Source organism: Pectinophora gossypiella, chromosome 22, assembly GCF_024362695.1.
Source record: "Pectinophora gossypiella chromosome 22, ilPecGoss1.1, whole genome shotgun sequence".
In the NCBI taxonomy this organism is placed as follows: Eukaryota; Metazoa; Arthropoda; class Insecta; order Lepidoptera; family Gelechiidae; genus Pectinophora; species Pectinophora gossypiella.
The window spans coordinates 11,779,031-11,802,769 of NC_065425.1; the positions used below are offsets into that span (position 1 = coordinate 11,779,031).

Below are 23,739 nucleotides of genomic sequence, written 5' to 3' on the forward strand. Positions count from 1 at the left end.
ATTCAAATGATGATTCTGAGTAAATATCAAGTAGAATTTTCCGTCGTATTTCTTAATATTATTTTCAATTCTATACTTTTGCAGCTTAATCATCCTTTTCAGTATTCGTTACGGTGTCATTAACAACCATACCTACTTGAATGTCTACCTTTACGTACTTGTACAGGGTGTAAGTGACATCGTAACAAATACTGAGTGATATGATTCAGCTCATAATTTTGAGTTAATATCAAGTGGGATTTTCCATCGCAAAGGTATAGAATTAACCATTAGTTGTCATAATTATAAAAAAAATATGTTTTTGTAGGTGTGTTTGGCCTATTACAGAAAAGACATGTAACCAGGAGGTCTTAAGTGCAACCAGTTAATTTATTACTTTGTATTTTTTTTTTTGACGTGACTTATTGTAGATTTGCCGCAGATGGCATTAACTACTTGGCCGGATTATTACTTTGTAAGAAACTGATTGGAGTTTTGCAACTTATCATACAACGCCATCTATATTGTTTTTGGTGAACGTAGCCAGAAAAGTCACTCATTCGCCAACAAAAAGCAAAATTGCTATTTGACTTTTATATTTTTTTTTTTTTTTTAGACTGGAATGGAAAATGCTACACCGACAAGAGCGTGGCTCTTAAATTGATGATGGTGATTTATTTTAAATCACCTCATCATTTTTTTTATTTTGTTTCAACGCAATAAAGAATTATTATTATTTGTATCTCGTTTCCATATCTCGGGCCTACGGAGTCCCGGACTTTTGGATGGCGTGCGTAGGGCCGAAGCTAACACGTAGAGGATTAAGACAATTTAATCTAAATTGTGGTGTGACACTATTATTAAATTATCTTAGGTAGCACATTATTGTATCAAAAGTGCCTGCAAAGTTAACTTCTGATTAACTGTAGCTCTGTCTACCCCATTATAAATAAGCGGCGTGAGTATAATAAAGCGCAATTCACACAGTTTACAATAAGTGTAGTTTTCCCCTAAGACCTAAATACCTGCAATACATTCTAATTAATCCTAGAACATAAATAGATCCCGAGCATATCTGTCGCTTCACATTAGCAACGCTTTCCCGGGAACCGGTTGAGCTCCCGGTTTCGTGTTTTCCTGTATTGCAATCCCCGGATCGGGTTTAATATTGGATTTACGTTGAACTAGAAAGTTGTGATATACTTGGGATTGAAATATGTTTGAAATAGGTTTTGGGGATTTGAATTTTGTTTGTGTTGGCATTCGATTATTTTTTATTTAAATTCGAGCCGTGTGTTAACTGACATAACCTCAAAGCTGTTGAGACATTAACTTTTTTTTACAAGATAGGCAGAGTTTTTATTAATTAATTCTACAGACATATCTTACATATCTATTCTCTATTCTAAGAAAAAAAATTCACACTAGATCTATGATGGATCTGGAGAATGGATCTACTGAGATTGAAGGTCCTGCCCGCAATATTATCCTACGCTGCGCTACACTTTCAACAATAAAATATTCAGAAGCATTAGCTTAGCTGCAACTACTTATCACCACGTTCTGCTAAACCTTCGGATGTGGGCCATTCATAAGGTCCTCTTCTTCTTCTATCGTGTGGATTGTGAGGTGGATTACCAAGCCCATCAACCCTGGTGTCAGGGTTACTATTGAGCCGCCCAAGGCCCCTGACATGGCTCGTGTAACGACTAGTAATTTACATCAGTATTAACCGACCAAGTATTAACCGGCTTTACCAACTGTTAAACCGTTGGTCCCGGTTACCATTTACTGATGTGAGTAATCGTTACATGAGCCATGTCAGAGGCCTTTGGCGGCTCCATCATAACACTGACACCAGGGTGAAGAGGCTGGTATTCCACCTCACAACCCACACGATAAGAAGAAGAAGCATGTTAGTACCGCCTACAAAACTTGTGAATACTTACTGTGAAACTCTTTTCACTGCTGCGCTGTTCGTAATATTTAATAAGATGTTTCAGTATATTGTCAATTACCTGTAACAAAATGAATATTGTTAGATAGATAATTTAACACCATTCAAACATAGAATTAAATTAATAATAATTACATACATACATACATAAACTCACGCCTATTTCCCACCGGGGTAAGCAGAGACTATAGAATTCCATTTGCTTCGATTCTGACACACTTCTCTTGCTTCCTCCACATTCATCAATCGCTTCATACACGCACGCCGGTTCAGAGTAGATCGTATTGAACCTTTTCTAAGGACATCTCCAATTTGGTCATCATAAGTCCTTCTCGGTCTTCCTCTGCCAGCCCTACCATCAACTTTCGCTTTATATACCGCTTTTGCAATCCTATTATCCTTCATCCGCTCTACGTGTCCAAACCAACCTAACATTCCCTTCTCAATCCTAGTCACTATATCGTCTTTTACACCACATCTCTGTCTTATCACACTGTTTCTCACTCTATCACTCAACTTCACACCGCAGATGCTACGCAAAGACCTCATTTCTACGGCATTGATCCTACTTTCATGCTTCTTCTGCCATACCCAACATTCACTACCGTACTTCAGCGTAGGGACAAGCACTGCATTGTGAACAGCCATCCTCGCATCTTGCGAGATACATTGGCTACTAACAACTGCGTGCATTGCCCCATTCACTGAATTACCCAATCTCACTCTCCTTTCTATATCTTCATCACATTTACCATCCCTTGCAAACATAGTACCCAAATACACAAATTCATTCACTTGTTCTACCATTTCATTCCCAATCATAATTCTACACTCAGACACATTTTCTTCTCTTTCCATCACCAAAACTTTCGTCTTATTAACATTCACTCTCATACCCTTCTTTTGTAATTCATCTACCATTAGAGATACCATGTACTGAAGATCCTCCGCCGACGATGCTACATTATATATTTATAATAATTAATAATAATACTATATTATAATAATAATACTATATTAATAATAATTAATTTAATTTAATATACTAACATAGTTCGTAAGTCTCTATTGTTTTACTAACATTATATGGATGCAGAATCTGAAATAAATATTTTATTATTATTATTATAGAGCAACACGCCTCCGCTGTTGCTTTCAGGACAACGAGAGAGAAGGGATTCTGTATTTTTTTTACTTTTATTTTGCACTATCTATCCCGCTAAGCATTTATTAAATTCATTTCTTATACCTAAAGGTTACCTGGGCAATAAGATCGCCTGTTCTACTGCCTAACTGATTGTAATTGTTTATTTCTTAATGTTTGTTTTAGCAGTTGTTTATTGTCGTTGAGGGAAGGTGTAAAAATCGGATTTGACGTAACACAATAGCAATGACAACACAATATCATTACCTTAGTTAAGTTTACATAATTTGTGTTACCTTTTTGAAGGGAAAATAAAGATTTATTTAATTTTTATTTATTTTATTTATTAATGATATGTTTTGAGGTTGAATATAGATACACCACACCGTTATGCTGGGATACGAACCTGTGACCTCAAAGTGAGAGTCAAGCATTCTACCAACTGGGCTACCACGGGTCTTCAAACAAAACACCTACCATCGTTTTTAGTAAAATCAAGTAGACGTTTTAATTGTTTTTTCGTTACGGTGTCACTAACATCTTCTATAGACCATTATACACGTACATTGTAGACTTTTAAATGTCTTTTTGTACAGTTAAAACACGTGCTCAGCGGTGAAGGAAAACATCGTGAGGAAACCCACATTCCTGAGAAATGCATTTTCGGAGGTATGTGACCCAACTTGTATTGGGCTGGTTTTCCCTTCAGCAGTCGCTTCTGTAAAAAATCGGCCCTGTCAAATCTTCAGGTTAGGTACGCGGACCCTGTGGAAAACGGGATAATGCTAGGGACATGACTGTTAAAACACTTTCGAAGCGATAGACCACAATTTCTTTCTAACTTAAAGACCAATATTGTATTATTCAATTGGATTTCCCTTCATCAGAGCAGAGTACGTTCAAATTCCATCGGAAACTAACGCAATATAGTTTGGAAAGCCGGAACGGCAAATATGTGTCGACATTACCTAACACTGGTCAGTTTCAATTTACAGGGGTCCAAATAGGTTTACGTAGTGGGGGCCCTAGCAATACATTTAGACGGTGCGAGGCCTCAAAGTGGGCCCCCTCAACCCCTCAAAATACGTATACAATATTTTTCAACCCACCCACCGAAATTTACCTAAAGTAGACTCTTGAGGAGCTCGGTGGCGCAGCGGTAAACGCGCTCGGTCTGCGATTGTTGAAGTTAAGCAACATTCGCAAAGGCCGGTCATAGGATGGGTGACCACAAAAGAAAAGTTTTCTTCTCGAGTTCCTCCGTGCTTCGGAAGGCAAGTTAAGCCGTTGGTCCCAGCTGCATTAACAGTCGTTAATAACCATCAATCCACACTGGGCCCGCGTGATGGTTTAAGGCCCGATTTCCCTATTCATCCATAGGGAAGGCCCGTGCACCAGCAGTGGGGACGTTAATGGGCTGATGATGATGAGACCAGTCTTCGTTGATTTTGAAAGCAGTCGCAGTGCAGTTGCAGCTGATATTAGGCTATAATATTTTTTGTTTAAAAAAGAAGCCTAGGCCCTGTGTCGTGGTAAACTAATCTTTATTTTTGACGTAACTTATTGTAGATTTGTCGCAGATGGCATTAACTACTTGGCCGAACAAATAGGGAGCGCTGAGGGTTCGTGACCTATATCAATGTATGGAGACAATGGTGCTAATTCCTGCAAACGCCATCGAATTTTATTTTAAGTTATACCTGTCATTTTCTTATCCGCTGTAACAGAAAGGGACTGTCGATTACCCGACAGGCATAAAATTTATGAAACACACGTCAATTTTAAGCAGAAATCTAAAACACCTATCTAAAAATTTTAAATCGGCCAATAACCTGACAGAATTAAGTAGACAGCACGTCAAACTGATTTTATACCAGCGAGATGCCTATTTTATTCGCCCGGGTTGTTCATTCGTTTTAAAATTAACTTGTTGACAATTATCCATCCCTTTCCTTTTCGGCGGATAAGAAAATGACGGGTATGACTTAAAATAAAATTAGGAGGTGTCTGCAGGAATCGGGGCCATTAGGTTTCCAAGTGCAAAGTTAAAATTTCACAACCGTCGATGCGCGAATCGTACCCGCATTTGACTGACTTTTTACCCGTACCACCACCACAGATTCAATAAATACATGACAATAATAATAATAATAATCATTTATTTTCAGATTTACAATCCATAGACAACAATGCCAATGACAATGCCTCACCATTCAGCTGACAAATTAAACTTATGACAGCTGTCAGAAATCCTCTCCAGCGTGACATATTGCGTAAGGTAGCGTTGACGTTGATAAGCGGTAGCGATTTGTCAGGCGCCGGAGACAGCGTGATTTGCGACCGTACTTGACACGTATTGCGTGTGCTGAGAGCGGGGCGGGCTACAGAGTGAGCGGGGAGCGATGCAGGAAGAAATAATGCTTTATGCTAATGCACATATTACAATGTTATGACAAAACGAAAACTAAAAGATAAATTAGTTTTAAACTATAATCCGAGTTATGAAATAAGTCCCGCAGCTATGGCGGCTTCTGTCGCAGATTCTGCATACAATTATTATAATAAAATAAATAAATAAAATAAAAATAGTTTATTTCTCATAATTGTAACGAAAGTTGTCGAGACTTCCCAGTAAGTAACTAGAGTACTTGTGTTGGGAATGACTCGCAACTCCCCTTTGGTATACATAAGATTTTAAAACATGGCAAATACAAGAAACAAACAAGAAACAAGAAACATTTATTGAGAAGCTGTGTAGGTACATACATGCAGGTGTCAAACATTATGAAATTGTCTCCACAGCATGTCCATGTCGGACGTACAATATTACAAATAATGTCAGTATTAAGGAATCAAGGAATCAAGTAAGTACCTAATAATTAGTCACATTATAAACATTTGTCAATTTTAAATATCATTGTTGTTGAAAATATTCATTCAAGTCATAAAATTCCATATCAACTAGCCAATTTTTTAGACGTTTTTTAAATGTCTTACCCTCTAACAATTTTATTAATAAATTGGCAAATAAAACATAAAAAGACAAAAAAAAAGGATTAAAAGAAAACGTGTGTGAGAGCAAATGAGCAAGTGTGATCTGCGTGGGTGAGTGTGTATGGGGGTGTGTGAGAGGGTGAGTGTGTGTGTTTATGACTTGTCAATTAGTTACATCATAATCTATCGACTTCTAGCTACACTGCCACGTTTCTACATATCCACAATGTTAACGACGGCCTCCTTGGTCGTCTTAAGTTTTTTTTTTTATATACTTGCCAAATTCAGTATGTTCCATTATTTTTTAAAATGTCTGTCAATTTTGTTCAATATAAAAATCAGCACGTAATGCTTTTGCTTTCTCAATAATCATTTCATATGTATGCACTCTCAACACACGACATTTCAAATTTAAAAAAAAATATGATATAACCGATTCAACTAGAAGGTTTTTTTGAATAGCTAGTATGTTGGAACGCTCTGCTAATGGTTTCGCTTTGCTACCCGCGCATTTCGAGGCCTCGAGAGTTACAAGCAAGAGATTTGTGGCGCGTGTAATGAGCATTCACAGTTAACAAATACGTGGCTCATAATGAAGAGGAGCAATTCCAATTCAGAAATATCTTTATTCAGTAGGTAACATAGTTATACTTTGAAACGTCACTTTTTATATAACGAATGTCTCATCATCATCTTCCTAAAGTCATCCCGTTTTTCACAGGCTCCGCTTACCTAACCTGAAGATTTGACAGGTCCGGTTTTTTACAGAAGTGACTGCCTGTCTGAACTTCCAACCCGCGAAAGGAAAACCAGCCCAATACAGGTTAGGTCACATACCGCCGTAAATGCATTTCTCGGGAATGTGGATTTTCCTCACGATGTTTTCCTTCACCGCTGAGCACGTGATAATCATTTATGATTCAAACATGAATTCGAAAACAAATTCGTCAATCATTGGTTCAGACCTGTGCTCGATTCGAATCTGCGACCTCAAAGTGAGAGGTGAGCGTTCTACCAACTGGGCTACCACGGTTCTTATAAAATTCCAATACTTACCTACTTAATTCAATATTATCGATGCTGACGCTTAATCAAATATCTCACAGCTCATTGACTATGATTTCAATTCGTGTCGCATTTATTCATATTTTATGTTGCTACGGAAAATTTTCGTTTACAATCTCTAATCAATAATATTTCTATAATCTGCGCAGTAGAATATGGCAAATATTTTAATTTCATGCAGCAACATATTTTCTTATCATCCTGATTTTAAAAAGCGAATTCGAATAAATTTAAATTTTCCGGTAGATATTTTTCGTTTGCAGTGGAAACAAATCGGGTAACCGGTTTTACGCGGATGAAAACCGGTTTCGAAACGGTTATCCGGTGATACGTCAGATAAGCTATGTGTGCGCTGTCGTAATGAATGGCTGCGCTCCGCAAACTTGTACAATGTAGATAAATCACCCGGGGTGAGAGGACTGTTTTTAAAAAGACAATTTAATTGAATTTAAAACTATTTATTTAGAATAAGACACACGTATTGTCTAAAAGAAGTTCAGCTTAAGACTACTTTAAAAACTAATGGGAAGGGACCAAGCGTCTGATCTCATCACGGCTTATCTTATGCAACGTAGCGCATTCTCTAGGCAGTCTAGACGCTTCATGAGCTTATCTTGGTGAATGTGCAACGTGGCGCATTCTCCAGGTAGTCTGGACGCTTAACTCCTCCCTCCATAACTTCGAAATTCTCAGGGGATGATTTTTGAGACTGAGAATTTCGACGTCTTCTTAAAGTTATGAAGATACCGATAAAAATTGTTAAAACTAAGATTATATATAAAAATAGAGTTCCTATACTAATGCTATTTATATTTACCGCACTTACACTTTTATCACTTTCACTTAGCACAACACTGTCAGCTTTTTTTAGGGCGTACGACAACACTTGGAGATGTCGCAGGTCGACCTCATCCAAGTTGATAGGCTTCCAGGGCGATGCTGCTGCTGAAGTTGGGATTTCCGGAAAATTTATAAGAGGTAACTTGGGATATAGTATTGGAGATGCTTCGGAACTATGATGCCTCAGTGTGACGTCATCGATTTTTAGTTCGCAGTTATCATCGATCACAGCCAGGTAAGTACCTCTGATGTAGATTCTGCTCATCTCACTTCCACAGCGTGTCTTCAAAAGGATGTTGGCTTTAGAGTAGAGAATCCATCGATTAGGTTGTATGGGCTCTACTTTAATTGTCTTCACTTCCACCAGGATAGGATAACAGGTGGTAATATTCATAGTAAACTTCATTAAGTCCGCCACACAGGTATCCTCCATGGATCTTGGGGGAATGTGTTCTTCGTAGCAAATAAAGAAGCCTCTCTCCAACTCTTTGCAGCGTTTGGTGAGTGAGAATGTGTTCGAACCATTCGCAATAAGGTAAGGTTGTTTTGGGATAATTAGGACGGATTGATTTAGGTTGTTTGTAATAGGTAGAGGAAAGACGTGATAATAATCGTATATTCCCTTTTTGACCAAGGGAACTTCGATGATAAAGACTATCTGATTTTCTTTGATATATGCCTTAATCTCTACACACTGCTCTATTTTAATTAAATTTACATAATTTACGGGATATGCAAGGCTCTCTTTACGTTCAATTTTTCCTAAAACAGTTACAAATTCGTCAGTGTCTAATATTGACTGGTGGAGAGTTCCCATTTTGCTAAATGCTATTGCTGTTTCTATTTCATCCAATCTGATATACAACATTTGGAAGTTATGTAAAAATAAATTGTAAATATGAATTAATCTATTGTTTGTAAAATTTGTCATTGACTCATTCAGTATTTTTCTAATGTCCCAAATTTCCCTATCCAATTGGATGAAATTATTTTTTGTTACATTGCTGTTATTCGTAAATGTCCCCAACATTTCAGTGACCAGACTCATTTTCTTTAATTCTGAAATTTGTCGAGTTTTGAGTTCATTTAACATTTTATCATACTTCACAGCATCCTCATTGTCCAAGTTGCCAGTTATTACTTTTATAAGTGACCCTAAAGGGTTTAGTAGTCCACGTTTTATTCTTTTTGATGGATTTAATTGTCTGAGTTTAGTGAAAGTTATGTGTTTTAGGTGATCAGTTTGACTTTTGACATTCGCGAGTTCGAAATTAAAAACATTCTTGCCAAAATGGTTTAGGACGTGTTTGTTGAGGTTCGCATAGCGGTTGAAATTAAACTCTATATCATCGTATATTAAACTTAAATCTAGATTCTTAATTATTATCCACTTATCGTAACTTATAATAGCAGTTCCCTCTTTTACAGGAAGTATCCCGGGATTGTGTTCAATCCGTTGTAGCTTGGCCTCCTCCTGGCTCTGGCTCAACTGGACCACCAGCAGGAGCACGACCCTGTGGAGGACGACGAATGTCCTTAATAGGTACATTGGTATTACGGTTCCTAACATCGACAGGTACTACATTCCTACTTATCTCTCCAACCACTTCTGCTTTTTGAAACCGGGGCTTATCTTTACCGGGGACACCGTAAAATGAAAAGTATTTTATCAGAGCTCTTACTACTTCCGGTGTAGAGCGATTAGGAATTTCGAAAGCCTGTCCTAGTTTACTAAACGCATCAATGATGGTCAGGAAGTATTTCCCTTCTATTGAGAACAAATCCATAAACAATTCTTGGAAAGGTTTTGTCTGCGTCTGTGTCAACTGCAATTCAGGTTTGTATGGTTTGCGGTCGTACTTCATTGCTTTACAAATTTCACACGCGTTTATCACGCTACTGACTGTTATGTTCATATTGTTCCAGTAGTATACGCGTTTCAGCTTCATGAGAGTTTCGTTGATTCCTCGATGACATGTCTTACTCTCGTGGTATTTTAAAACAATTTGTCGTTGCTCTTCTTCGTCCTCTACATGTATAACTCTTTTAGTGCATTCAAATAGTTTGACTGTCCCTTTTCTAAAAAGTTTTATAGCCGCTTGTGTAAACTGTTTACGGTGAATTTCATTTTCAAAATATATGAAATGCTTAGTTTTCGGTTTTACATATTCTTTTAGGAATTGAGTGACCAAATCTGGCCTATTTGTTGGTAAATGTGCTTCTAATATCTTTTGATTGTTACTAGAGATATTCTTTACAGCCGTTTCGTTTCTGTTCCATGTATAAATTAACATCTGATTAGGTTTAGAGTCTATGGCTTCGTTTAGAATAGGTATGCCATTTGTGTCCATGTCTGGTGCCGAATGAACAGTTTGTGATAGAGACATGTTACTCATCGTTCCTTCTGGTATTGTAATGGTGCTTTCAGAAGGCGATAATATAGGGTACTCAGTTTCTAACTCATGCTTTGTTGTTTCTTCTTTCTCTCCACTGCTTATTGATATTACTTCGTCTTCCCGATTTGGTTGCGCGTTACTTAACCTTTCAATTTCAGAAACCACATCATCCAAGTAAGAATGTAATCGTCTTTCAGATTCGTCTACATTCACCTGCATGGATTCAGTATCGTCTTTACCTAAAGCATTTAGCCTTATACGGGATAACGCGTCCGCGTTGCTATTTTGTTTGCCATTTTTGTATATAATGTCAAAATCGAATTCTGAAAGTCGCAACTTCCATCTTGTTAATTTGGAATTTGGGTCCTTCATGGAATTCAACCATGCGAGGGGTCGGTGGTCTGTGTATATTGTAAACTTTCTGCCGTACAGATACGGACGAAAGTGTTTTACGGCCCATACAATGGCCAAAAGCTCTTTTTCGATGGTGCTATATTTAGTTTCTGCGTCATTGAGAGTTCTGCTCGCGTATGCAATGGGTTTGTCGCTTCCTATTGGTCCCTGTGAAAGTACTGCACCGATGGCAAAGTTGGAAGCATCGGTGGTTAACACAAATGGTTTCGAAAAATCCGGAAACTGAAGTAGAGGGGCGCTTACGAGGAGCTCTTTGCATCTTTCAAAAGCTGCTTTGAACTCATCGGTGATTTCAACCTTGTTTTTCTTTTTCAGACAGACTGTTAGGGGTCGTGTAATTTTGGCGAAATCTTTCAGGAATTTCCTGTAATATCCCACGAGGCCAAGGAAACTCTTAATTTCGGTAGGTGTTTTAGGCAATGGGAAATTGAGAACAGCCTCTATCTTATCGTTGTTTGGTTGTAGTCCATCCTTTGTAATGACATGGCCAAGGTAGAGAACTTCCTTCCTGAGGAACTCGGATTTATCCAGGGTTATTTTAAGGTTAGTTGCTCTGAGCCGTTCGAAAACTTTCCTGAGCTTTTCTATGTGTTCCTGAAGACTACATGAGTATACAATGATATCGTCAAGATATACCATACAGTGTATACCCTGCAATCCTCTTAAAATGCTATCCATGGCCCTCTGGAACGTGGCCGGAGCTGTTTTGAGTCCAAACGGCATGCGAGTGAACTCGTAATGTCCCGATTGTGTAGAAAAGGCTGTTTTCGGTCTGTCCTGCTCTGCAACTTCTATTTGATGATATCCACTTGCTAAGTCTATTGTGCTGAAATATGTAGACTTTCCCAGCTTATCGAATAGATCGGTAATGTTGGGCAGTGGATATTTATCATCGGTGGTGACGTCATTCAGGCGACGGTAATCTATTACCATTCGGTATTTGACCTCGCCTGAGGCATCCATTTTTTTTGGGACGAGGTGGACTGGGGCACTCCATGGTGAATGGGATTCTTGTATAACATTGTCCTTGAGGAGTTTTTGCACTTGCTTTTCTATTTCCAGATTTTGAGCTGGTGGTTGTCTAAATGGTTTAATATAGATGGGATCTTCATTTTTTGTACGAATGTTATGCTTTACTTCGTTGGTAAAAGTTAGCGGTAGTTGTTCACAATAAAAGATGTCGCGAAATTCATGGCATAATTTAAATATTTTATCCTTTTCTTCTTTGTTCATGTGATCAAGCCGGAGTCGTTTTAAATTGTCTTTCAGTAATTCGTCAATCTCGATATTAGTCGTGGTAAAGTTGATGTTGCATTCATTTCGTTCGAATTTTTCGACGTGCAACGGTTTAGAAAAAGTTAATGTGACGATATCTCTAGAGGCGTTTTGTATTACAGTTGTCGCGAAATAATTTTTGCATGTCACTATTGCGCTCGGCATACGCACGTCTTTACCGAAATCTACGAAATTAATAATCGCCTCTCCATCTTTCAGGTCCGCAGGAATCGTCACGCGTGTTTCAGTACGTGGTTGAAGCTGCACTTCGTATGGTGGGTTATATATTATTGGTATTTCTACATTTTTCGTTCGGAGAACTTGATTCTGCATATCGATTGTGGCGCCTAGTTGTTTTAGAAGGTCGGAACCGATCAAGCCATCGTAGCGATTATCGACGTCATAAACATAAAACTTATGTTGTAACATGCTCTTAAAAGTTTTCAGAAGGGGTATGACGATGACTTCGTCGTGTCTGCTACGAGCGTGAGTGCTTACAACCTCGAAGGGTTCGAAGAACTTATAGTTGGCGAAGAACTCGTCAACTTTCCTTGGGCTGATAAACGATCGAGTGCTTCCCGTGTCTATCATAAAACGAGCATTTATCTCAGGTAAGTTGATGTGTGGTAATTTTAATAAGCTATCACAATTAAGATTTACTATCTCGGGTTGTTGGGTGCGGCCGGCTCGTGAAAATCCGGGGTAGTTTTTGGTTGTTTCCGAGCTGGTCGGCTCTTCATACAGATCGTAATATGCTTCATAATCTCCTTCATTTGGATGACAGTAAGTTTCCGCAAGTTCGTAGTTATAGAAAAGGTTATTATTACCTTCAGGTTCATCTAACATGTACTGTCTTGTTGCTGTTCGCATAGAGACATCAGTGTCCAATGGTTTGGAGTTGTTTACAGGGGGTCTGTATCCCTGAGGCTGGGGTGGAATCCCGAACCGATACTGATTGGGAATCCCGAATTTGAAACCCTGTGTGTTTTGATTGAGGTTGGGTCTAAAACCTTGAGGTTGGGGAATACCGAATTTAAATTGAGGGTTTGGTTTAAAATTATTTTGGTTTTGGGTCAGGTTTGGCTTATAGCCCATCTGCTGTGGAATCCCAAATTTAAATTGAGGATTTCCAGGTAATGGCATCCGGAACTGTTGTAAAGCACTTGGTCGAAAGACAGGTGTATTTTGTGGAATATTAAATTTAAAATTCTGGGGTTGAACATTTTGAGAATTTTGTGGTTGTACATTATGTGTTGAAGTTAACTGTTTGTGTTTAGAGTTATATTGGTGCTGGAAATTCACCTCTTCAGTTACGATGCCTAACGCATTTTCGAGAGTGGAGCAACCTTTTAGGCGAACAATACGTATTAGGTTTTCCGGAAGGTTATATAGAAAAACATTGAGCGCGCTGTTATTGTAAATGATCATTTTGGCTGCTTTTACGCCTTCGTCGGTCAACCGGTTTACTTTAGCAAATAAGGCGCTGCGAACATGTTGAATGCGGTTACAGAACTCATTGTAGGACTCCCCCGACTTTATTTTCATGCTCTCGAGTTCAATACTAATGCACTCCTCTGAGCGTGGGTCACCGAAATGCTGAAGTAACACAGATTTCAATGCATCCCAGGACGTTATGTCTTGTCTCTCACTGATAAGGGTAGCTGCTCTATCTACAAGCCTACTACTTATACAATGGAAAAGGTATGTGCTCTGAGCAAGGTTACCCTGTATCGTGTAACTATCTAGTACATATTGAGCTTTAGATAAGAATAAATTAAGCTGTTCAGGTTGACCACTAAACTTCGGTATCAAACACAGCATTTCTTTGGGAACTAACGTTACTTGAGCCATATTTAGTTTTATAACGAAACACACACAAAATAAAATAAATGTAACAAACAAAAGTAATAAAAATACTTAAAAGTTCACTTATCACCTATTTTAGTGCGATATGTGAAAATCAGATATTCTTTATCTCAGTGAAGTTAACCGAAACAAACTATATAGAGCTATAGAGTTCACTTATTAATAATTGAGCCCGCAACTAACAGGAATAGATAAGCATAAGAAGTGGAATGCGAATTAGTCACTCACAATCTGCTCACTGCCATATCCTCCACGATAAAGCTGCACTGAACTTCGTAGAATTATGTGTCTCTCGTATTATGTGAAAACGATTTTCACTCTGTCCGCTCACTCACTTGTGTTTAACTTATTTATTTGGTTCGTGGATATCTGCGACTTTTTGACCCGACGACCGATTTTCTAGTCCTCAGGTGCAGCCTTAATGCAAATATCCTACCGGCTGCGCCAGATAAATCACCCGGGGTGAGAGGACTGTTTTTAAAAAGACAATTTAATTGAATTTAAAACTATTTATTTAGAATAAGACACACGTATTGTCTAAAAGAAGTTCAGCTTAAGACTACTTTAAAAACTAATGGGAAGGGACCAAGCGTCTGATCTCATCACGGCTTATCTTATGCAACGTAGCGCATTCTCTAGGCAGTCTAGACGCTTCATGAGCTTATCTTGGTGAATGTGCAACGTGGCGCATTCTCCAGGTAGTCTGGACGCTTAACTATGTAGACCAATGTTTATTTCTGTGTGTTTGTTGACTAAACTGTGAAGCGAAAAAGAGGGTAGATATTTGAACATTCTTTTAGGTGTGTTTATTGAGATGGAGAGGTGACCTGGATGTTTTTGACAAAGATTGAAAAGAGACCCCTCGAGACCGGGAAGGGAAAGTAAGAGGGAGTACTTTGCCCAGTGTCACATTTTGGGCAAGGAAAAAAGAAGATAAAACACGTGCGCCTTTAATCGCAAATCGGGATCTATATTAGTATTACAACTGCATTAAGTTTATTCATCTTCTTCTATCGTGTGGGCTGTGAGGCGGATTACTAACCTCATCAACCATGGTGTCAGGGTTACTATTGAGCCGCCAAAGGCCCCTGAAATGACTCATGTAATGACTACGTACTTACATCAGTAAGCAGTAACCGGGACCAACGGCTTAACATGCCTTTCGAAGCACGGATCATCTTACTTTTTGAACAATCAGGTGATCAGTCTGTAATGTCCTAGCCAAACTAGGGATCACAAAGTGATTTTTGTTTGTCCCCGCCACCGATGATTGGCCACCTGATACGATACGATTCATTTATAACAAACATTATAGAAGGAAAAATTGAAGGGAAGAGAGGAAGGGGTAGACCTAGGGTAACATTTATGAAACAAATAAAAGAGAAGGTGCAGGTCGTGTCGTATCGGGAGGTGAAGGTTTTGGCGGGAAGAAGAGAGGAATGGCGGTTACTCCACCGACAAGAGCGCAGCTCTTAAATAGAGAGAGAGTCCCCGCCGGGAGTCGTACCCGGGACCTGCGGATCGTGAGCTCAACGCACAACCACTGGACCACGGAGGCCGTCATTTAAGTTTATTCTGGCATTAAAGCTAGAATGGATATATTAAAGCCATCAAACCGACAACAATCCACTTCTCATGCAGAGTGGTGGTAGAGTTTGCCGCACTAGGATTGGCTTGCACAGCCATGGAAATGGCACTGGGAGAAGAAGAATTATTAGAGTTAGGAACATCCACTGCAAGATTAACCGAGCTTTATGTTAGAATCACATTTTTTTACGAGACTTATTGTAGATTTGCCGCAGATGGCATTAATTGCTTGGCCGGACAAATGGGAACCGCTGAGGGCTCTCACCAGATACAAAAAACAGGGCGTCGTCAGAGGGGATTAAATCTGAAAATGAATAATCGACTCTAGTGGGCCAATAGCGACAAGCGCTGAAATAGTGAAATCTTCGACCACGCCGGCGGAGTCGGTATCGAGGTCCTGAAGTGTTTGTTGTCGCGATTGGCCGCCTCTATGGCTAGAGTAATTGGGTCGTCGGGATCGTATATTACGTCCTTCGAGCGCCGATACTACAAGGGTTAGACCAACGACCTTTAAAATACTAAAGTATTAAGTAAAATACTAAAGTACTTAAATATTACATCAAAAACATGTTTTCAATCTTCATTCTTACAATAACAGTCCTTTGTGTTTCACTGATCTTCAAAATATTTATCTCACAACGGAAAATCTTTCAGTATTTTCTCTAGGGATACTTGAGATTGGAGATTTCTAATATTTTCTTTATACTGTAATCTTACTTGAGATTGGAGGTTGTTTAAAACATTGTTATTGGTTTAATATTGTTCGCTTGCGATTTTGTAAGAATTTCTCAATTCTAAAATACCTACCCTGCGCTATGTTTTGATAAATAATGATGACATTCAGTTTTCTCTTGAAAAATATTTGATTTTAAAACCATGTTTAGTCTCAAATAATACACAATATTAAAAAGCTTTATATTATACATAGTTATATATAGTTGGTTATGTACAGTTTTTTGTCATATACTATACTCGTCCCAGCTAGAATATTCACTATAAGCCTGCTTATTCAGGCACAAGGCTGCGTTTCCATTGACGCGGAGCTGTGCGGAGATGAGCGGAGATATACAGGAATCGACCAATCACCGTGAGGAAGAGAGTGACAGAGCGTCTTTCTTTTTCGCTCTCCCGAACGCTGTGATTGGTCAAATCCGCACATCTCCGCTGTTCTCCGCCCATCTCCGCATCTAAATATAGTACCATCTTAGGCCACATTTTCACTATCTATCAGGTAAGATCAAACAAGTAAGGTCAAACGCAGAAACAAATTAAATTAAAAAATAAATATTTGAGGAGCAGCATGGAATACGCTTCATACCTACTCTGGTTGATTGGGGGGATTCCTGTGCTCAGTGGGACGTAGTTTTTTTTGTTATGTTTTATTTTTTGTGTCACAAACAAAGTAAGATTGCAACAGTACACACACGGTACTGGTAACAGTATCTTATAGTGAGTATTAACTTTTATCGTCAGTCGGTCGACAGTAACACTTTATGGGAATATTTACGACGCGCGTAAAATGTACCGATTCTACACCAGAGTACGTAGTAAATTGGGCCGACTATAAAGTTCTGTTAGTTTGTTCGGGTGCCAGTATTCTCCTTAATTAGCATCTGTTACCTGGGGTCTAAGAGGCCACATCAAAGCAATCAAAAGCAATATTTACTGCAATTTTACATTTGTCAACAAAATCTCAAATAGCAATATTGCTTTTTTAAGGTAAATAGGGTATCTGCCTGGTTCAAAAATTATAAAATAAATTGTAACAAATAATAAAATTATAAAATTAAAAATCAATCTCATTTTAATTTTAGACTTATTTTCGAATTTCATTTATGACTTAAGTACTTAACATTGAGTACGACGTTTGACCGTTTTTATTGATGACGTCACACAACTTACGACTTAAAACTGTCCTTTGTTTGGTAAGGAAATTACAGGCTTGAATATCCTGATTGACAGAAAAAGTGAGATGATTCCATGCTGCGGAGGGTACGTTAAGCTGTTGGTCCCGGCTGTTAGCCGTAAAACACATACACCAACCCGTATTGGAGCAGTGGTGGAGTATGCTCCATATCCCCCTTCGGTTGATTGAGGGGAGACCTGTGCCCAGCACACGTGGGGCCCATATAGGCTATTTACATTTATGTTACTTATGTAAAAAAAAGAATAATAACAAGAATGCTTCTCGTGTGTAATGTACATAATGTGTACATAGAGTTATATTTCGATTTCCTCTCAGTCGAGTGATCTCTCTCAGCTCAATGAATGTTGAGTGAATTTCGTACAAAACACATTTAATGTATTCCTAAACGACCGTACTTACGAGAATTATACATAAATTTTATTCATAGGTCTATGGTAAACGGGACTTCTTCTATCGTGTGGGTTATGACGTGGATTACCAACCCCAACAACCCTGGTGTCAGGGTTACTATTGAGCCACCAAAGACCCCTGACATGGCTCATGTAACGACATCTAACTTACATTAGTAAGTAGTAACCGGGACCAACGGTTTAACGTGCCTTCCGAAGCACGGATCATCTTTCTTTTGGTCAATCAGGTGATCAGCCTGTAATTTTCTATAACCAAACTTGGGATCACAAAGTGATTTTCGTGATGTGTCCCTACCGGGGTTTGGACCCGGGACTTATCGACTCGTGAACCCAACGCTCAAACCACTGGACCACGGAAATAATTATAAAAAAAAACTCTAAACTAAAGCGATTTCTTCCAAACAACCATAAGGTGAGGAAAAATGTAAAAATGTACATATGTAATGTGTATGTATGTGTAATGATATTTGGATCGGATATGGTATACAATTATGTTTCTGCCTATATCGCTTCTCTTTATAATGAATAATGCTGCATCAAAACCAACATTTTTAACCAAAAACATCAATTTTTTTTATCAAGATTGTGTTATCCAGCATAGTGTCGGGACATTTCCTCTCGACAACAGTAGGCCTCCATTGTGTCTCAGCCTCTTCAAAGGCGATGAACTGACTGAAAGACGCAAGAGGACATTTTTCGGACATCTTTGTTAGAAATTTAATATCGTCGGAGACAAACGGTTTGATGTTATGGCGGTTATTAAGATTTGAGCATCTGTAGGAACAGCCTCCGTGGTCTAGTGGTTAGAGCGATACGCTCACGATCTGGAGGTCCGGGTTCGATTCCTGATGGGGACATTGTCGAAATCACTTTGTGAGACTGTCCTTTGTTTGGTAAGGACTTTTCAGGCTTAAATCACCTGATTGTACGAAAAAGTAAGATGATTCCGTGCTTCGGAGGGCACGTTAAGCCGTTGGTCCCGGCTATTAGCCGTAAAAACACCTCCACCAACCCGCAGTGGAGAAGCGTGGTGGAGTATGCTCATACCCCTTCCGGTTGATTGAGGGGAAGCCTGTGCCCAGTAGTGGGACGTATGTAGGCTGTTTATGTTTTTTATGTTTTATGTATTTAGGTAAAACCTACGACACACAGATCTGTGGCAGTCTCGGCGACTGAGCGCGCCGCGACTCGACGGCAAATTGAAAATCGATGCGTGAGAGTACATAATGACATTATTATAATATACATAATAATAAGCATATATAGCAATGCGTGAGTATTTGTATGTACGTGAGGCAGCATTGGATCTAGGTCCAATGTGTAATCTCCGCTCTAGAGGATTGAATCCAGTCTGTAATCCGAACTAATAAACAGACTGCGTCGAAGCATTAATGAAGGTAATCCTGTGTCAAGCGGCGCAGTGTATAACCAAGAGGTATATAGCAATGTCTGTATGTCCGGCAGTTAGTGGTTCATTGACCGGAAGCGATCAACAATATACAAAGGTGCATAGAGAGGTATAAACTGCCTCCGTGGTCCAGTGATTCAACTTTGGGGCTTGCGATTTGAAGGTCCTGGTTTCGAATCCCAGTGGCGACAAAATCACAGTTTTTTTTTTAAATTTATTTATACTGACACCAGCGTTGATGAGGTTGATTATTGATGTCACAACCCACAAGAGAGATAAAGAAGACTACAGGTATATATAGTCACGAGAAAAAGTGTCTCGAGTAGGACTAGCATGTACAACGTGATAAAATTTTGTCACAGTAATTTTATCGATTCTAACGATATAATTATGTCGTTTTGTCAATTGGTGTTAATATGTGAACCCAAATAAGTCATGTCCTTCTGTCAAAATACAAACAAAATAACGTAGCACGTATGTCAGGGACAAAAACAAACTTATCGATTTCGACAAAATTTATTGAATCGATCGATAATTTAAAAAATATATATATATATTTTTTAATTACTTATCTTAAACTTCGCGCGAAAACGGTTGGTCACGTGACATTTCAACAAACAAAGAAACTGTCAAACAGTGTAACATGAAACCTGCCGGTTATTTTTTTTTTATTTTGTGAAACGTGACGTCACACGAAGTTCAATCATGGCCGCCCGTGTTTCGGTCCTTGGAATGCACAGATTAAAAACGCACTCTTATTTTGTAAAAATAAAATATTTAAAAATGTTTTTAATAAAAAAAAAACTATTGGATAATTATCGTTAAACGATAAACTACCATATATCCGACATATTTCATATTTTATTGTTAATACTGTCAAGTAGCCACTTCTGTTTTGAATAACATACATACAAAAACTCAAGCCTATATCTCACCGGGGTAAGCAGAGAGAATTGAATTGGGGTCGAGCCGCTGATGTAGAAACTATTTTCATCATTCAAAAAAGAGCAGTTCGCGCTATTTATAATCTGCGTTGGTGGGACTCTTTGAGGGAGCTGTTTAGAGAAATAAATCTTGTTTAGAGTATAATGGTCGCAAGTCAATATATTTATGAAAACATTATGTATGTACGTAAAAATGTATCTCTCCTTCCGAGAAACTGTGAAAGACATACTTACAATACAAGGAATAAAAATAAAATTGTTGTTCAAAATTCTAGATTAAGTAAATTAAATTCATCTTTTTTGGGGTTATGTATACGTTTTTACATCAGAGAATAAATTTAAAGCTCACGTGAAGCTTACTTTATGTAAAAAAGCTTATTATAAGATTAATGATTACCTAAATGATAAAAATGTCTGATATTGAATGTGTTCCTCTAGTTATTAAATAACTTGTAATGTACCCTCATTGATTTAAAAGATCGTTGCTGTTGCAGTTTCTTGTCATTTCTTCTCCACAGCCAAAAAACCTTGCGAAATGACGTAAATTCAAAAATGTTGCATTGACCTTCAACAAGTTTATCCATGATAATTACGTTGAATAATTGATTCTGATTTCTGAATTGTATTTGCGTCGATCCTGACACACTTGTTGACTTCCTCCACATTCATCAATCGTTTCAAACACGCACGCCGGTTCAGGGTAGATCGAACTAAACCCTTTCTAAGGACATCTCTAATTTGGTCAATGTACCTCACGTGAAGCAAGGATACGTATTCTAATATAAACGATACAAATGTGATATTGAATTAGATTTCGCTAGCAATTTCGGATTATTAAGACGTCTCGCAAGATATAATAATGTATGTGACCTTTGCTAAAGTCTGGATGTCGAATCTAAGAGTTGAGTATGTAATCTAGAAATATTATATTGAATTTCTTTGTTAAGGTAGCCAATTAGTTTTGTCTGCTAAGTAAATACATAGTCAATACATGAGCTTCGTCAGGCCTTTGGCGGCTCAACGACCCTAACACATGGGTTGGTGAAGACGAGCATCGACCTTTCAATCCACTCGTAAGTTTAAATAACGTTTATTATAACTTCATTGACTGTAATTTATATTGAGGAACTTTCCAGGCTATGTTCACCAAAAAAAATAACAATAGAGGAATTCTCTTAAAATGCATAAATGTTTTTGTCATAATTTTAATTATCATAATTTTTTTTGCATAACCTTTTTTAGCATAATAGTACTTTCCCATAATAACATCTAGGAATACTGGTTTGTTAGATATACTTTATTTTTGGACTAATATTTGTTGGTATAAATTTGATTCGCATATAATCTTTTTTAGAATAATAGTATTTTGTCATAATTTTTACAAGGCATAACAGTAGGTTAGGGTGCGGCCGGGGTGGCCATCGGGCCACCCCTACGCCGCCAGCATGTTTATCTTACACACGAAAAGTATACTGAATGATGACCAACAGCATGAAATAGTGTCAAAAATATAAAAAGTCACATTCACGACGTTTCGAAAATGTTCAAAGTTGTGCCAAAACTTTTCTTATTCGGAGTATAGTACACATACATACATAAACTCACGCCTGTAATCCCTAATGGGGTGGGCAGAGCCACAAGTAATCAAAGACAACTTGCAGCCACTGTTGATACGAAGTCCAAAGATGGATATGATGAACCTTATGGTGATAAGGGATCAGCCTATCGCCCATAACATTAGTCCATCATGTTAGAAGACACAATCCCTTTGTCGGTTTTTACGACATGCCCGGGAAGAGAAGCAGCTGAACGTGTGTGTGTGTCGGAGTATAGTTTTTATGCTTATAATAATTATGTTTACATATCATTATGATCATTAATGATTATGCTTATAGTGGTTATGGTTTTCAAAATTATGCTTAAAACGTTTTGACAAATTAATACTATGCGTAACTAATACTAGGATAAGTAACAGTATGCCATGGTAAATTATTACATAAAATTTTATGAGTAAAAATAGAGAACCAATAATAGATGGCGTTGTACAACTTTAACGTAATAATTACCTATTTTCTCATTACTCGGGTACGTAACTATTTAAAAATGCAATAATATAATGACAGAAGCATTATAAAAGTAAAATGTCTTGGTGTCTTCCGAAGCACGGATCATCTTACTTTCGGACAATCTGGTGATCAGCCAGCAATGTCCTAACCAAACTAGGGACCACAAAGTAATTTTTGTGATTTGTCCCCACCGGGAATCGAACCCGGGACCTCCGGATCGTGAGCCCAACGCTCAATGACTGGACGACGAAGGTCGTTGTAACTTGTATAATAATATTGATTTTAAAGTAGTTTTAATGGACTCTCACTCCTAAACTATCGCCCCTTATGACTCTTCAAATGAATCGCTCACAGGTGGGCGATACCAAAGTGGAGTAGTGGAACCGTGTCGTCGGATATTGCACAACTTGTGAACATTGTTGCAAACTACCACGTACGGGACTGAAGTGCTTGGTAGCGACTTGTTACGTTTTATTTGAACACCCCTGCCTGCTGTATGCGGGTTGAGAATGCAAGTTTGTTTAAATAAAGAATGTTTCTCTCCGCTGCTGAACTTAAAGTCATTGTAATCCTGTCTGACAGCGGTTCGCTACTTAAACTCCGGTTTGAACCCCGTTATTTGCACCAATGAGTTATTAATTTATCTTAAACTAGCGACCCGCCCCGCGGCTTCGCTCGGGTGCAATGCTAAGGAAAAAATAAAATTATTTACGATATCACATTAAAAACCTCAAAAATAACAGTATTTCTTCACTATTTAATAGATGTTATCATAGATAAAAATATAAACCTTCCTCTTGAATCACTCTATCTATTAAAAAAAAACTGCATGAAAAATCTGTTGCGTAGTTTTAAAGATTTATGCGTACATAGGGATATAGGGACAGAAAAAGCGACTTTGTTTTATACCATGTAGCGATGATGCAATTTTCACTAACACAGTTGTCTCGACCATTATAGACGGCGGTAAGACTCGCCTATCAAGTTAGCCTAACAGAAAGCTCGGTGAGGTGTGGTGTAACAGAACGCACCACAATAATCGTCGCGGATGGAGTCATCTAGTTTATTTTCAATAAACTTTAATGTACATCAATAATGTGTTCAAATATTTGTCTAAAAGTTAGTACTTAACAGTAACTAAAAGGTTTGGCTATGGGGTGAAATATTTTTTTTTTCGACATTTATTTATTATTTTCGTCTTTTTGAATTTACATTTTTATTATTATAATATTCTTTTATTTTTAGACTTTAGACAGGGAAAAACCATAATTGGAACTTTGAGAAACATGTAGGCGTTGTTTCACCGTTAGGCTTCATAATTTCATAGATCTACAAACAAAAGGAATTCAGTGGTCTCAGCTTGCCCTGGTGAGAGGTAGGCGTGAGTTTGTGTATGTGTGTATGTATGCACAAACCTATATGGAAGTGATAATGATATTCTAGTGATTATACCATTATGTGTGTCTG

The 23,739-nt window shown here is 38.1% G+C and overlaps 1 protein-coding gene across 5 annotated transcripts in view; it reads right to left on the minus strand.

Moving 5' to 3' along the window:
• Window positions 1–23,739, minus strand: part of LOC126377240 (complexin) — a 450,369-nt gene that overhangs the window by 211,609 nt on the left and 215,021 nt on the right. The window contains exon 1 of one of the 5 annotated variants that reach the window (XM_050024953.1): window positions 1,929–1,964. The exons of the other annotated variants lie outside the window; for them this stretch is intronic. The gene's annotated coding sequence lies outside the window, so the exon portion shown is untranslated. Of the gene's footprint in view, window positions 1–1,928; window positions 1,965–23,739 lie in introns of those variants that run through there. 5 annotated transcript variants of the gene reach the window in all.